The sequence below is a fragment of the Meleagris gallopavo genome, chromosome 6 (genome assembly GCF_000146605.3).
Source record: "Meleagris gallopavo isolate NT-WF06-2002-E0010 breed Aviagen turkey brand Nicholas breeding stock chromosome 6, Turkey_5.1, whole genome shotgun sequence".
NCBI lineage: Eukaryota > Metazoa > Chordata > Aves > Galliformes > Phasianidae > Meleagris > Meleagris gallopavo.
Window position 1 is genome coordinate 20184549 of NC_015016.2, and position 18233 is coordinate 20202781.

Here is an 18233-nt window from a genome sequence, read left to right on the forward strand (position 1 = left end):
TTTTTATTGAAGCATAGTTTTGGAATGTGGCACGAAGTTCTTGTTGGATTTATGTAGCCTGCACTATGAAGGAATCATAGCATCATAGACTTATAGAATGGCCTGGGTTGAAAAGGACCACAATGATCATCTATTTTTACCCCCCTTCTATCTTCTATGTGCAGGGTCGCCAACCACTAGACCAGGCTGCCCAGAGCCACATCCAGCCTGGCCTTGAATGCCTCCGGGGTGGAAGTCGGGTTAGATAATCAAACGGTCCCTTTGGAGCTGCGGGACGCCTTACAACCGTGATTGAGAGTTGCTCTGCAGTGCCATCTAATGACGAGACTGGATCGTACGGGATCCTCTGTCAACGATTGTCAGAGCAGATGAAGATCTGCAATACCTAAAATTACTTCACAGTTTTTACAGATATCTTTTAAAAGTGCTTCTTCTCTAAAGCTAATGAAATTGTGACCTTTGCCTCAGATAATATCCTAAAATACAACCAAAACATACGTGAAAAATGAAACCTTGTGCATTCGATGCATGCATGCTAAATGTGAGCTATTAGCACTGCACTTTTCAGTTGCATCCTGCAAAGATATGCAAATTCTTCGGCAACAAGGAAAATAGAAATTCTGCATCAAGATACGAATCACATGTTAGCATATGGAAAACAAGTCTTAAAATAAAATAATGGTGAGAATTCTCTGTTGCAGGGAAAAGGGGCAACTGTTTTGTAACCATCCTCTGGGATGCAGAGTCAGCTGTGTTCTGAGCCTTTTTGCTAAAACTCCATAAGCCCTGGGCATACCGAGTTAACCCTGCTGGGGAATGTGTCAGAGCACTCTTTTGAGGCTGTAATGTCTAACCACCCTTATGTTTCAGGTATTTGTGTTTGGTGCAGTACAGCATCAACTCTCAGCATCACACAAGGAATTTGATGTGAAAATGTCTAGCTCTGTACTAGGGTTCTTCCAGAGCAGCTTGTTCAGTGCAAGTTGGTCTGGTTATAGCATGACCTGAACAGACCCTGTGCTGCACTCCATGCATATAGTGAGGTGCTTATGATAGCACTCTGCTGGCATAATTAGATACCACCTTGAAAACTCCTGAGAGTGAGGTATTCTCTGCCAGCTAGTCATCTGATTTAACTGGAATTGTTCAACAATCAGGTTATGAGCACTTAGAGTATCATGAGGTGATATATCAAGAGCTTAAATGAGTTTGTCAAAAGTAAACCCTGTTAAACCAGTTTCTTTTTTATGAGTTAAATTGCTTTGCAGGAAAAGTGGAAGTAGCAGACCTTATGCATTTGGACCCAAATGGAGGTGCTGACAATGCAGTAAAGTGGTCTGAATTGAGCAGTCACAAAACAGATGCACAGGAAGCAGTAAGTAGCTGAGATGGATGTCAGATCAGAAGTGTCTCAAGTGGGGCTCCACAAAGGTCCACATGGGACTGGTCACAATCAGTTGATATTTCCATCAGCAAACTGGATAAGAGAATGCACAGTGTGCTTTTATAAGTGAAAGGCTTGGAGAGCAAACTCAAAAGCCACACAACATGGCTCAAAAGCAGAGAGATGAAATCTAGTAAAGATGCATGTAAGGTATTGCACTGAAAAACAGTAAACATTAGAACCAGATATATGGTTGAATGCATAGTTCTCTGAAATCGGGACAGTTCTACCCTTTTCAACTAGAAACATTTCCAGCTCTTCATTAATAGAATGGTGACTACTGGAACTTGTTCCTGACAGTGTCAGATGCATTTACACATACTAAAGGCTTGTTAGTTTGAAAATGAAGTAAGTTGAAATCTAGCCTGCTCAGCTGGCAATGCAAACTGGCTAAGAACTGGGCAGGGTTGAAAGAGGATAGTGCTTGAATTCTTGGACAGACACACATAAGCAGTATTTCATATTCCTTCAGATGAAGGAGACAACAGTAAAACACTTGTTCTCTGAGAAGAATGAGGCACATAGCCTGTGTTGAGATACCCTTCCAGTATTCTGTTTGGTCACTTTTGACTGAATCTGTGTGAGACTCTAAGTCAAACATCTCATCTGTGCTAATTTCTTTTTGCTGTAGTTACTGGAATGAAAAATGTTATTCAATTTATCAGTCTGATAGTTGCTGTAAAGGAAAATAAAGTAAGAAGAATTAAAGCAAAAAGATCTATAGTCCTTTTTCCTGTGTTTAATTTCCTTCTTTCTTTCTTTTTTAATTGCTGTTCCATCAGTTCAAGATCTCACTGAAAGTGATTATATAAGGGCCATAATTTGTTGTTCAACAGTTTGATCATTAATGATCTCAAAGTTAGCTCTTTCTTTGTCACTTACAATGGAGGATGAGCAGAACTTGTTACTTCATGTTTGTCAGCAGCAGTGAGTCCCAAGTGCCAATCATTTCCATAGGCTCAGTACTTGCTGGAAGCATAAACAATACAGTTTCAACAACATCTACGCAAAGACTGAATTAATTTCACATTTTTTAGGTGCTCACCATGCATTTGCTTTTGGCTGAACTGGAAAAGAAAAAATGAGAAAATTCATGCTAGTTTGGACATGCTGCCTAGGATAAGGAGCACTGCACATTTGACTCCGGTGAGACTGGTTTAATCCATTCTGGCTTTAAAGGGATTCCAAGATGTCTAGATCAGATGTAGGGGCTTGATGCTGAATCAAGGCAGACCTGGTTTGTATGTTAAAAAGTCAGAACTCTATCTGAATTTTCAGGATCAGGCAGCAGAATATTGAGCCATAAATGAATCCAGTTTTTAACGAAAATAATTTAGAAACATTAAAGATCATCCCTACACATAAACTTACATGCCAACACAAATACATCATTACAAAGACGCTGTCATGAATAGCATGGTAACAATTCAAGTAAGTCTTATTTTAACTGACATTTTCATATACACTTTACTGGCTAAAATTGCTAGGAAACTCCAGCATACAGTAACAGGTACTATATAACTATAGTGCTACTTCAGAATTTTAACACATTCTACAGTTCTCCCACAGAGATAAATGAAATGGTAGTGCTATGAGGGAGTGATTAAGTTCAGCATAGAAAATCATTACACATGAAAGAGCTGTTGTCAAGTATTCCCTTTTCAAATAGAAACAGCTCTTTTCCAGCTCTCCATTAAGAGAATGGAACTCTACTGGAACTGTCTCCTGATAGTGTCAGGATCAGACATGTTAGAATTTAGTTAAATAAAAGGAATAAGTGGCTGAGAATAGAAGGATGAAGAAATTAACATAATGGAATGGACAACATTTCTTTATGCAGATATTTATTTCAGTGTCTATTTGTGTAGCCCTCCCCCAAAAATCTGTCTCAAGTGTGAGAAACAGTTGCTTCTCCATTGAACTGATGATTTACTGATGGATCTATTAAAAGTGAGCAGTCTTTGTAATGATTGTTCTAGCCAAAATAACTTGAATCATTGCCTTGACTTATGTAGGTTGCTCTGAAAGTAATGCCTCCAATTTATTTCCATGGAAACTACAACAAATACAAACAACACAATAACACTATTTGATAGAGCAAATTCTCAGCTACAAAACACTGTTTTTCAACATAGTTGCCACCATAAGATGATTCACGTGGATGAACTGATTGAGATTTTTTTCATTTCATGATGTGACAGCTATGCACGGCCATCAGGAACATAGTTTGTCTTTCACATCACTGTCACCACTGCCTAACCACACCGCCCACTGCCTCAGTGTGCTCACATTCACTGTCTGGACCCAAAAACATTCAGCAAGCATCAATGAACGTCAATGGGTGCCACACCTTTGCTTCACATGCATTTCCAAGTCAGACACCATTCTGTCTGCCCCTCTGCTGCCATTTGTCACACAGCAACAAAATGTAATGGAGCATTGGGAAGGTTCAACATCTACTGCCATATAAACATCCACCTCTGATATCATAGGCCAACATAATGAAATAGCAGGCAGTACTTTCAGTGCAGACCTCGTACAATCTTTATTGTTGTGCTTGGCTCTCTCTTGGAAAACAATAAGATGCAATATGAGGTTATTGAAAACTTTTTTTGGTGCATTAGAGGACCTAAACTCAAAGAAAGAGAAGTCTTGTGAAGCTGTATCATTCAGTACATAAACAAGGTCAGGCCCAAATTCTTTAAAGATTTTTTTCTGAAAAGATATCATTCTGAAAGGACTAAAAAAGTCTAATCATCCACCTAGCTAAACTTTTTTTTTTAACTCAGTTATCCAACACTATTAATATAAATACTATGCCATAGAGTGAAAATAATTAAAAGAAGCAATCACAATTTTTGATTATTGCAGTTGGAATTTTGGAACTCTGGAAATTGTATTGCTACAGCACAACTTCCTAATTCAATTTAAATTACTATGATTTACGGATTTTGTTTTGGAATTATTTAAAATGAGTGCTGAACCCTTTGAGATTTATGCCTTTTTATTTCATGAACTTAAGTAGCTTAAAGCTCACTGAGTTCAAACCTGAGTTATTTCTAATTGCATGCTCTCCAAGATATGTAAATGGTCATAGTAATTTCATTGGACTCACAAGAGAAGAACAGAGGATAAGATGAAGCTACCTTGCTTGGGAAATGGGACTGAATTCTCAGTAGGCAGAAGCTGTATTCTTGTCTGTAAGCTTTTGCTGTAGGACCTACGTTATCCTATTCCCTTTTGGGGTCAGATCAACATCATTACCAGCACTATAAAATAAATGAACTAAAACAAATTGCAAAGAGATATTTTTAATGGGAAACCAAGAGGCCTAAAAAAATTTCAGTAAGATTACCACTGTTATGAATCATGCTCCACAAAGCAAAAATAATGAAAGTGATGTTCTTAAAGTCCTACCATTTATTTGTATTTCCATCAAATAAAGGATGAAATATCAGGGCTCAGATATTTCTGCAGTACTTTTGTCTTCACCCAGAAGGTATAGAAAGTTCAGTATATGTTCAGAAATACAGGAAATGGATTACCTAAAAAACCTATGCATATAACATATAATAGAGGGGTCCAGACATTGAAAAGTTTAAAAAGTAGTTCTCCAGCTAGAAAAGGGACTGTGAGTGTAGACATCACTAAATGATTTTGTCCACACAGCTTCAGACTGTGAGGAAGCCACCAGAAAGATTATTTCTATTGATGTTCTGACACTGCCAGAAACAGGGAAGATCTCTTAAGAAGTGTTTATCTTGGAGACTTTCCTTCAGTACAGAGGAAAGAACGCAGTCTGATAAATCAATTATTTTTAGACTGCACACTGTTAGGCTTTTTCTGCTCAACTTCATAAATCTGTTTCATGTCCTGCTTCATTTCTAATTTAGGATTGGTGAACATGTTGTTGATTTGCATTTTTAAGATTTATTTTCCACATAACAACATGCAAAAGTACACACACACGGAATGGAACCTGACCACAGCAACACAGTGGTCATGACTGTCTTTCCAGAAATTTAGCTCTTCCTGAAAGCTACTTTCGTGACATAGTTTAACATACAGCAGATAAGCAAATTTCCTGGCTTTCCTGTGATGGATAATGGCTGCTTTGCTTATAGGGCAGTCAGATTGTTCTGCACATTCAGGAACTGTTTTGCACATTCAGGAACTGTTTGCCTTGTTCTTGCCCTCAGAACAGAAGGCTGTGATCATCAACAGAATGTACCCCTGAAGTACTGCATCTCACCAGAAAGAACCTCGTAAACCACAGGCAGAAGAAACAGGCAAAAGCCTCAATTATGGAGATCTCACTCATACACCAAATCACAAAGGCAAAACAATGGAAAAAAGGCACTGGTAGAATTCGAAGCCATTTGTGTAACTTATATCACTTTAAAGCTTATTGCCAAAAATGAAAATACTGCCAGTCTTAGATCTCAAAGCAATTGGTATCTCTGTATGTAGCTGTCTGTATATAACTTTCTGGCCCTCTAGAAAAACAAAACAGAACATGTAAATTTAAAACTGTTTATCCAGTTTTGGGCTTTCCTTTTGTCTGACTAAGCTCAGACCCTCCGAAGGAGATAGGGAGTTCTGGAGTTCTGGAAAGTGCTCCCAGAAACACAAATGGTTATAAAGCTGCAGCAAGTTGTTAAGTCACAAATCAAGTGACTTCTGGAAAATACAGCAAATACTGGCTGAAGACTCCTGCTCCTTTTTGGTATCTAGTGGAAGAATCAACCAATACTGGAGCTCTTGCATTTTTTGGGTAAGGGAGTCATAGAATCATAGAATCACAGAATCACCGAGGTTGGAAAAGATCTCCAAGATAATCCAGTCCAACCATCAGGAACATAAAAGTATGCACATGGATAGAAATTTCCAGTGTGTTGTGTACAGCACATTTCAAAAACTTACGGCAGCAGGCATTATTCCTATGCCACTGCAGCTTCCAAGTCTGACTAAGTACTTTAATTCTGGCTAGTAAAAGAAATTCTTATCTACTGGAATACCTTACTAAGAAATTGAGGAATCCTAATTCACCTGGCAATAACAAAAATATTCTTGACATAGCAGAAAATTCAAACCTGATCTACTCTATAATGCCACCTATTTCTGATAAAATTCCTAATATGTACCTATTTTGATAGTTAATCAAGTGATTTACAACCAACAAGACTGAACAAGGGGGAAAAGCATTCACAGGTAAGTAATTGCAAGAAACCCAGTGTGTGATGGCTAGATTCAAACTTAGCCCTGACATTTCTATATATTAGTCTTGATTTGAGCCTTGAATTAATCTGTTAATAACAATTTGAAAAACAATGTCAATAGATAAATGTAAAGCATAAGGATTTAAAAAATTGATTAGAAAGTCTTCTTCCAATAGACTGAGAGTGCATCCTCAATCATCTGATGGTGAATTACACATTTACATAGTTGTAACTTCATCTGCTCCCATAGCAATTCCTCCTTCATCTCTGTTAAATCTCCCCAAATTCCAAGCTTGCTAAAATTCCCACATTACTGCATGCATGTATCTAAAGTCTCTTTGAGGCACCATCCACATTCTTTTCTTCTATACTGAGGCAGAAGATTAACAAACATTTAATTGCATCTCCATATAATGCACTAAAAAAGAAAAATGACTAACTTGTTCTATTCTGCTCTCTAGTCAGTATAAATTCCAGGCAAAGATCTCATCCAAATATCCAGGGCATAAAATATCTGAAACTAGTAGAAACTTAAAAGCATAGTAGAGATTTGAATTTGTCTTCATTTCCTTTTCCTTTCCCTAATTCAACAAAAATTTGATATTTCCACAGGATGAAAAAAATAATTCTTTTAGCATCATGTGTTGTCTTTCAAAGAGCTGGTCATTTCTGAGTTATACAAGATGGCAAAGTATGAATATATTTGCTCACTGCAATGCTTATATATAACACATGGAGGACTGAAACTTTATGACTGTATTAATGTATTTAAGGGAATTAGGAAACAAGAAAGTAAAAGTCATTTAAGATGATGTGTGTTATGAGCCAAAATAATGTAGATCTCTGGCATTCAGACTATTTCAAGGGTAATTTCCAGTCCCTCCTGCAGTAGAGTTAGTTTCAGAGACAAGCCCATACAAGACCCATTTTTAATAAGAACAATCATCAGTTGTTTTTCAGAAGGATGGAGTTAAATGCTCATAACTATGACTATGGAGTAGCCAGCATGTGCCATCTGCCCACTAAAGTCTAGAATCAAGGAACTGAGAGGAGATAGATACTCCCTTGCCTTAGGGTTGTATTATTATTGCCTGCAACAATATTAAAGCAATTACTCTTTTATGGTGGTAACTACTTTCTTTTTCACTGATGATAGAGACAGATAAAGTAAAAATTTTCTAAGAGCCTTCCTATTACATAAAAGATAACACAGAAAAATGCATGAAGTGTTTTGTGATAAAATTTGAATACAGAACTATTAAATTCAGAACCTTTGGCAAAGTGAAAGTGGAAGTGGTTTGGGGAGGAGAGGATTTACTCAGTTTCTAAGAGATGACCAGCCAGATTGGACTGTGTCTCCAAGAAAAGAGTATAAAGCAGGAGAGGCAGCCATGTAATTCAAGTGATCGGTTTGGTTTTTGCAGCAACTGTTCAAAAGTTTACACGTGGGAAAGAGCTGTTTCATACCAAAGCTAGAAAGGACAGAAGACTGGGACTGCAATCAGGTCAAGGATTACAGTGTGCAAAACAGAAATGCTGGACTTATGTTTTCAATAGGGAAAAGCTTCTGATAGATAGAACTGCAATTCTGAAAGATTTTTATGTAGAAAAATAAAGAAATGGTTGATAAGAAGTTTTCCACAACTTCCTGCAGAATAGACAGACAGCTAGAAAATGTGACAGAACTCATTTATAGCTTCATCTTCAATCAAATCTTTATTATTTCTATTCCTGAGTAAGAACAACAGTGACAATGAAGCAGAACAATAAAGCTCATACAGGGGCTGATCTGAAAGTACTGCCTGCTATTTCATTATGTTGGCCGATGATGTCAGTGGTGGATTTTGGTATGGTATTGGTATGATATTGAACCTTCCCATCAGTACTCCATTATATTTTGCTGCCCTGTGACAGATAACAGCAGAGGGGCAGTCTGACAGAATGACATCTTACATGGGAGTGCATATGAAACAAAGGTATGGAACTGAATTTTTCGTGCAAAAAAAATGGCACGTATTGATATTCATCAATATTTGCTGAATGCTTATGGAGACTAAACTGTGGATGTGAGCACAGTGAAACATTTTCCTAGCAGAAATGCTGTCATAGTAGCTGTGAAGCAGTGGGTCACCTCTGCTGGAGTAGATTTTTATGAGTGTGACATGTAGGCTCTTATTCATTTCCGGAAAAAATGGATAACCAGTGGTGGTGACTATGTTAATATGAAGCGTTTTATAGCTGAGAATTTTCTCAATTTATAGTGTTATTGTACTTTTTGAATCCTTTGTAGTTTCCATGGCAATAAATAGGAGGCACTACTTTCAGAGCAACCAACATAACTTCTTATGCCTACACAATCCCTTGGCACTAAATGGAGAACAGCTTCCACAAAAGATATATGAACTGTTTCCTGTAGCTGCAGAAGATTCTGGTGCCACAGAGTGATATTTTGATGTAAGGCATATGAAGTTTGCAATGCTGCCTATGGCAGAAGTCAGGCGAAGGAGCCAGCCTTTCTAGAATAAATCCAATGGAAATATTTGAACAAGCCTTCAACAAGGTGAGGCAATTGATCTCTAGGCAAGTTGGTTTTAAAAAATAGTCAACTTTAACTGTCAGCTATCATCCATATTAATTACAGCAACATCTAAAACGAAGAAGCTGAAGATACCAGCTGTCATGGAACAACTATAAATAAGAGCAACTTCAGTAGCTGTATTGCTAAGAAATAAAAGACCACTTTTGAGTATGTAAGCACAGGAAGCAAAAATGCTGTTCTGGACTTACTGGTGATACGACTGCCTGTATACAAAATAAGCGCTGAGCTGAAAGCAGAAGTGATCACCACATGACAAATGCCAAAGAATGCCAAAGAAAATTACACAGCGGATCAATAATACTAACAGAAAATAGTTGGGTTTTTTTTGTCTGTTTGTTTTTTAACCTCTGTACATCTTAACATGTGCATGACTGTTCAGATCCTTATTTTGGTTGTAACTGATGTACATGAAACTAAAGTAATAGCATGGTAAATGAGACAAATAGGTATCAGAAGACAAAGCTCCATGCCTGTTCTTACTTGCCGGTCTACAGCTGATCACCAAAAGAGATCAATATTATGCAGCTTGACTGCCTGTTTCATTTTCCATTTGAATGACAAGTTGGATTATCAATAATTTATTAAATACAACCACACTACATGTTAATATTTACTGTCCTTAAAACCATAATACTGTAATAAACAATATCTTGCTTAAATCTATTTTAAAACACACCTTTTGTGACTCTTGCTTACAAAAATAAGCCACTCTGGATTATTAAAAGAATGTACTTTTTGAAAGTGTTTCAGTTTGCAAGAGAGATCTTGGGAAGGATTAACAATATTAAATCAGCTCGGTTCTCTCTGGGTGGCACTGAAATATAAAAATAAGCTGACCAAGGCTAACGGAATTCTTTTGAAAACTTCCTGGACCTCAGGAAATAATATTAGAAAGAAAACTGGCTGTACTTACTGTATTTTTGAAAATAGAGTGTCTGGAAAATTACGTTTAACTAACTTCCTAAGCACCAGCGCTTCCTATGCATGTAAGGTCATTTTAATGAAGGGTCAATAATTAATGATTAGGCACTAAAGGCTTTAATAATGTAAAAATCCAAGAGGAATCACTGCATTATTAATTCAAAGTAAAAAAGCTAACTGTGAATCATAGAAAGATGGTTCTGGAATCATAGAAATGGCTTCTGGCAATTCAGTGCATGTTTGATGTTTTCATAATTCTCCTTTCTTTCCTGTCCTTGTTTTTATTTCTCACAAATTCTCCTTCAACACTTTTCTTCAAATAAAACTTCATATTTAACTTACCAAGCCCTCTACCAAAATTAGCATTCTTCTAGCGTGACCTTATGGTCCATTTCTGAGTTCTCAGAAAGTTTTCTCTACATTTCTTTCCAAGTAACAATCTTTATTACAGCATCTTAGTTTACTTACCTATGCACTAAATCACTTGGAACTAGATCCTGGTATCTTTCACATGGTATAATTCACATGAATAGATTTAATTATTTTGCAAATGATACAGTTATAATGCTAATAAGCTTCTAACATGAAATGATACTTTAATAGCCCTGTAACTTTTCAAAAAAATTTTTTACAGTTTCCCACAGCAGTTTAATACTTGCCACCATGCAAATAATTCATTAAGTCAATGGTCTACATTCATATGCAACGTGGAGTACAACTACAGTAGTAAGATTAATTTATGATGTCTGAGGAGTGCATAACACCTTGTACTGTAGGAAAATAAGATTTCTGAGCTTTCTTCTTGTACCCTAAAATGATTTTTTTTTTTTTAAGAGGGGCTTTAATTCAGCTCAAGTTTTGCTTTTCATCTGAGCAACAGCATTTGTTGTGTATTACCTTCAATTGCAGATTCCATCTGGTCATGGAGAAGCCTATGAATATGTCGAACTTTTCATCTCAAGAAAATCAAAATAAGGCTTTGACATGACAAACTTGTTTGGTGTTCATAGAACTCATATTCTTATGGCTTTCTGAAGCTGGAAATACTAGCTTGGTTTTTCAAAGCCATTTAGCCTTGTTTATGTGGCATCATGTGACTTACTTTATCCTGAAAGCGCTTTCTGGTTTTGCCATGAGCAGGTTCAAAATTAGATCAGTTGGTCTGTTCTGCAGCATAGACCTGTGTTTTTATATCCTGGCATCCTTTATGAAGAAAGAGCTCTTGCCTCACCCACTTCTGTTTGAAAATGTACAGGCAAAAACATATTTCATAGAATCATAGAGTAATAGAATCATATTTCTTCCAGAATATAGCATCTTAACTTCCCTTCTGCCTCATGTGGCTTAGCCTCTATTTAAAACCAAGGTTTGCTTCAGGATTAATTTAAAGGATGTGCAGTCACAGTATGCTGACTGAATTATACTCAATTCTGCCTTTGCTATGTGAGACATTGCTAATAGGGGACTGCAGCTTTCCTAACTGCAGTGAGTTCATGCTTGTGTACTCCAAATAAAAACCACCTTGAACAAATCATTGAGGTTTTTTTTCATTTGTATCCAGTGCTGAGATGTATAGTATTTATCCCAGTTTTCTAACAAAATAGATAAGATTGCTAAAACATGAAGGAGTGAAATGATGGACAGCAAAACCATGAGATCAAGCACGTGCTAGGTATGAAATAGAGAAGAGCAGGCTTCACAAAGCATGTGATAACCCTTCTACAAAACTGAGGCAAAAAATTTTCATATAAGTGAATCACAAGAAACAAATAAAATCCTCTTCACCATTCTAAGGAAAACAGATAATTCTCATACTTGTCCAGTGGTAATCCTCTCCACGATGGTTTACATTTCTGTTGACATTTATTAGGTACTAAATGCCAAGTGTTGCTTAAGTTGTGTCACATTTTAGAAGATCTGACATCTACATAGTAATTTTATCCTCCTCTGTCAAATTAATAAGATTTCCAAAAGAGACTAGGCTCTAGAGTGGTATTTACAGCAGGAGAGTCAAAAGTTAAACATTAACTATTAGTCATGAATATTTAATACAAGTGCTTGTAAAATAATTTTTAATGATTGAATTCATTAAAGCATGAGGCTAGGAGACATTTTAATAATTGAAGGCCATAATTTAACTATTACTTTTTTTCAGATAGTAAAAGGGGAGCCAACTGGCATGAATTTTTTCTGTATTCTACATCTGCCAGAGGAAAGAAACTTAGGATAGTCCATGTGCCTGCTGCTTCCCAAAGATTGGAACCCCCACTCCAAAGTTAAAACACCAACTAGTTAGTAATGCTATTTCCAGCTATGCCTTAGAGGTTACTCTTCTGAATGCTATCAATTCTGCCAGTCTGAAAATTCTTACGGTGGAAGAACTAAGGAAGATGTATGCAAATGACGTGTAAGCTTTAATTAAAGCAGAATAAAAAAGTAAAACTAAGACTTGAATGTGTTCTCACAGAACTGTAGCAAATGATTATGAAATGTAAAGCAGTTTTTAAATATTTCTTAATATTTAAAATGCTTCCACAACTCTTTTTCAGGAAGGAAGAAAATGAATGTGTTTTGACCTGGCTGCAGGTTTTAAATAGCTATTCTTCCTTTTTCAGTTGCCCAAAGTGTGAAAAAGCAAAATGTGAAAAACAAAAGAAAACAAAATCCAGAAAGGAGACAGAATGATTTTTTGCCCATTTTTACTAAAAGTGATTTTTCCATTTAAGGAAACTTATGAAAAGGTTTGATCAGATGAAGTAATGTTTCTTTCAACCCACAGATTTTTGTAAACTTTCTGAAAATAAAAGACATTACAGGTCCATTTTTGTGCACATACTTCATGGTGTTTTTCTTATCACAGAGGTATATAGCAGGCATATCTCTGCTTTGCAAGATACCTGGTGCTTTTTAAAGTGTACCTTTTATACCTGGTGTAACCAATGATGACTTAAAGAGATCAAAGGAGGCACTGAAGATAAACTGTGTACTGCATGCATTGCATAAGTAAATGTGTAACATGCAGGTCAAGGGAGGTTATTTTCTATTCTGTTCAGTACAGATCAGATCATAAGTGGATTGCTGCATCCAATTTGGTGCTCCCCAATACCTGAGAGACATGAACATGCATGGAGTATGTCCAGTGGAGAGCCACCAAGGTAGTTGGAGCATGTGACATATGAGAAGAGACTGAGAGAAATAGTTTCAAGCTTAAAAGAAGACTAAAAGAAAATCTTTCTTATGTCCTTAATGCTTACTGTGCAATGACAAAGAAGCTGAAGCCAGGCTCCCCTGAGAAGCGCCCAGCAGTAGGACAAGAGGCATGAGACTTCAAGTTATGCGTGTCACTGCCACTGGGCTTTGCACTGGCACTTGGTTATGAAGAGTCTTGAAAATCTATTGACTTTCCATTAAGGCTTCTCACAAACAGTACAGTTCATGTAGAAGGTGCAGGTAGGAAACTGCACGGTCTAACTGCATGGTCAGTCTCTTTGGGTCTCAGGAATGGCAAAGAGGTCACTAGTTTTTCTGTAAATACTCAATGTTTCTCCTTTTCCCAGTGCCTACAATTCTACCAGCAAACTATGAACCTGAATATGCAAATACGTGTCTACAGTGTGCTTAGAGATAGTGCTATTCTTAGCCCTGCTTTGTCAAAATTGATTGAATACTAAGAAAAAAAAACACATCTATTTATTCGAACCAAAATGCAAATTTGATTTCACACTTAGAAAACTCTTTGTTCTTGTTTTCATTCGTGCCAGTGGATAGCTATTTGCATAAATGTTTCCAAAGAAGTGGTGAATATTCATTTCTCTATAAGGTACTTCAAAGTTCTTGGGAGGCTGGGGGAGGAGAATGAATTATCAATCCTTGAAAATAAAATCATGTGACTCTGACTATAAGTCATAGACTTACCATCTTATAAAATGGTGGTAGGTGAACACTTCAACGTATCACTCATTAGCATAAAAAATATGAAGTTTCTGTAGTTGTAAACAAAGATATTGTGTAAGTCAATAAGCTCCCAATAACGACAAGTTTTCTTGCTATTTTCTCAGTTAATTGGAACCATAGAATCATACAGTCACAGAACAATTTGGTTGGAAAGGATATTAAAGATCACCTATTTCCAACCCTGCTGCCATGGGCAGGGTTACCACTCACCTGTTGCTACTCATTCTAATTCCATACATAAATTTAATATAACCTAACGTTTGGAAGCTGTTACCATATTCTGGTATTTCTACAGTTATTTATTATCTCCGTCACTTGACGGAACAGTCTACAACATCATCAAACATTAACCCAAATGAAAACTGTTGAAAATGCAATCTCCTGACTATAATGTCCAGGATATATCTTAAACTTAGAATTATTAGTACTACTTTTTTCTTTATGTCTGAAAGTTTAGAGCTTCCTGTTGAAAAACACTTTCCAGTACCAATTATCTTTCTATAAGCATTATAGCTGGATCTAACTATATTCAAGACAAGATACCTCATATATCCCTGGGAGATCATCTTTAATAATCCTTCCCTAAATTGATTTCTACACACAAACACACAAAATGTTTATCTACTTAATAACTTTTTCTAAATATAGTCCCTTATAGCAGTAATGCACAGTGCTAATACACCTATACCTCTATTTTCCAAAATCTGCTCTCTGTAATATCTATTCTTTTCATTATTCTTCTTCTTTCATTTCTTTCTTATCTTTTACAATAGCCACTTGCCTGTTCTTCATTTGTCCACATTATCTGTGTTCCTCAAATTTATGCATGAATTTCTTAGCTGATTCTTACTGATCTAGTCAGATTCCCTGCCTGATTATGGTACAGTCCTATTCCATAAGTATTGCTTATCCAATTTCTTCTTCCACTATTATCTTCTTTCTTATGTTTTCATACTGTAGAGTTCCTTTATCCATTTTTCCTTCATATTCTTTCACTGAATATATTTTTTTTGTGTGTTGTAAAACTGGGCCAAGAGATTATCTGAGTTTTTCATATTCATCTTGTTCTTGTCTAAAACTCACTAGGACTGTTGTGCCAGCCTTGAATTCAGAAAAAAAATCCTCCTAAACAAGTGTGTCAACTCACCACATTCTTCTTGTGAATGCCTCTACACATGTATATATTCACTTATCTCTTACAACACTAATTCATTAGCTGAGTGTCTACAAGTGTATTTACACCAAAATGCATAATTTTCCTTGATCTATTCAAATGGATACCTAGTAATTAGTGTCATTTGTCCTGTTGTTTGTAATATTCATTCACAACAGTCTAGTCTTATTTATTTATTGTGAACAATAACATGGCATATTTAGAATGGAACAGCATAGAGATTTCACATTAGGTTGTACTACTGACAAGTTGTAAGAAAAGTTTTACTACAAATAAAATTAATAAAGGCCTTATGTCTCTCCATATTTTTGAAATAACTATGGTTCTTCCCACAGGATGGTCCTTCATGCTGTTCCCAATGTTCCTTACATGTGTCTCTTTTGTACCTCTGCTTTCCTACATCCCTTGGGCTTCTTAACCAGCATCAGCTCCTTATGCTCCAGGTTCTTTTGTATTCTCTAGATACCTCCTCCAGCCAGATTGCTGTCAGGAATTACTGCAGTATGCAGAGTCTGGGAGTGCCTTTGCACTAACCATATGCAGTCCCTGACAGAGGTTTAGTGCCCAACAGAAGAGAGAAAAGTGAGTTCTTCCTCATCCCTCAGAGAAGCCACCAAGAATTTCTTCTTTACCAAACCAGTCTCTTTTTCCCCAAATGATTAAGAACTCATGTAGAGGCAGATCTGTGTTTAGTTCAGTCTTAGATTCAAGCACAATCTCACGTGTTTCTTGGACATCAGTAGGCAGAGTTTGAGATGAAGAATGGAAAGGAGAGAAGTGTGAGAGATAATCATTTGTTCAAACATAGGGACAGATCTAGAGACATTTGAAATGTTCACACCTGACCTTCAGTTACTGCCTCTGAACAAGTCCTGTACATTCTGTCATATCTGCAGCCCTATGTCCATGCCAGATCCCAAAGAGGGAAGTAGTTATCTCAATTCAGAAGACTGAACAGAACCAACATGTGAACATAATTATTTTCCCTTCTTGTTACCTGCTACTAAAGCTTCAGATGGAAGCAAATATTTTGCTGAGTTTGATGAAGTCACTTTAGTGCTCAAATACTGCCAAAGAACGACATGACCGCAATTAACTGGCATTAATAACACTGAATATTGGCTTTCTGGTAGCCTCCTTATTAAAAATAATGTTGTCAGTAGTTCTGCACGTGATACAGGCGCAGTCTGTTCTTATAAAAGATAACAGCAGGGGAGAAAAAGCCTAATTTTTTACTTGTTTTCTGCATATAGAAGTGCCATTGCAAACTGGTTGTTCTTCCATATCTATTTCTGTCTCCAAGTATTTAAGCTCCTCCTCAAAAAAACAGCCAGAACTGGTATGTTGTTTTTTTTTTTGCTATTCCATAGAAGGCTTGATCCCACCTGAGGCTGCATGAATTGTAGTGAATCGAAAGTTTTTGCAATTTTACACTGAAATATTAAAGCACATGAAAAAAAGTAGTTATTTTTTAATTTGTGTCAAATCTCTTGAATCAGTTTAGAGGAGACTTTTATCTTGAACGTGTGAAAAGACTGATTTTGAGATGCCACTGTGTTACTGAGCTACAGAAGCCATCTTCAAAAGAGCAGCTTTTTGGAGAAGAGGTATCTACGGGGGATGAGGACTACAACAATAAGATGACTCCAATGTTTCTCCTCCATCTTCATTCTAATTCCATTATGCAGCATTTGTTTTTGGAGACTTCTTTTCTTTCTTTCATTATAGATAATGTTCCTGTATTATTCCCAAAGACCAGTAATGTCTCTGATATTTTCATTTGCTTTCGTATTTGATTCGGTTATTCTTAAAGGACAGCAGAAAGAAAAAAACAAACTGATAAAAGATGCATTCAACACAACATGCACTTCACTCTAATGAAAGTCTTTTTTTTTTCATTTTTCTTGCACCAAAATGAATGTTGAGTACGATTAAATAAATTCTTAAAAGGCAGTTGGTGGTTTACAAAGGTGTTGTTTTCCTTTTTGAAAAGAAAAGATGCAGTAAGTTAATCTTTGATTAAAGTTGTGAGAGCCTTGATTCTGAAACAAATTTGTCTGTCTAGTCTTCTAAAGCATACCCGTTGCGATCCATCCATGAATCTGGTAAGTTTGAATATTAAAGATTTATTTGAAATATATATACTGTAAAACAGCCTTACCAGTGCAGTGGTCACAGTTTAAAAGGAAAAAGAAAAAAAAGAAAAAAAAAAGTACACAATGATAACCATCTTGGAAGACATCTTCCAAATGTGTTTTCAGAGCAGTATTTATACTCCTGTTACAGAGATTTATTTTATATTTTTCCTTTCAAAGAGGCTGGTTTAATTCCATAGCAGGGGAAAAAATAATAATAATAGGATTGTATGCTGTTAACTTTTTCTGTGAACTATTGATGAGTTTCAGTTTATTCATCTGGTTCAATTTTCTTCATAAATTTATTTTCTGCTAGATTAGTGAAAATGCTAGAAAACTAAAGCTAAATATAAAAAGAGATGTTATACCAATCAAAAACTTCATTATTCTAATGTTTTCCTAGTAAACATACTTGAATTGGAAATAAACAGTTTCTGAAATAGACTATTTCCCTTTTTTTACTATGAATTAAAAAGAGAGTGAGAGAGAAGAGATTTACATATTAGCATTTTTTATTTGGGGAAAAAAAATGAAGTTAAATGTCATTATATGAATTTTCCCTAAATTCTCATTTAAATTTAAAAAAATTTAAAACCTACTTCTATGTAAAACTTTTCTCTAGGGAGGATTTTTAACACTTTGAAGCTTATTGATCAGACATATCATGGCAGGGAGGAAAAAAGGGATACAAGAACTCCTTCCGTTCTTGTTGTGCGTGACTTTCAACTGCTCACAAACTGAGCCCATGCTGAAAAAAGAGAAAAGCTGGATTTTTTCACTTCCCTTA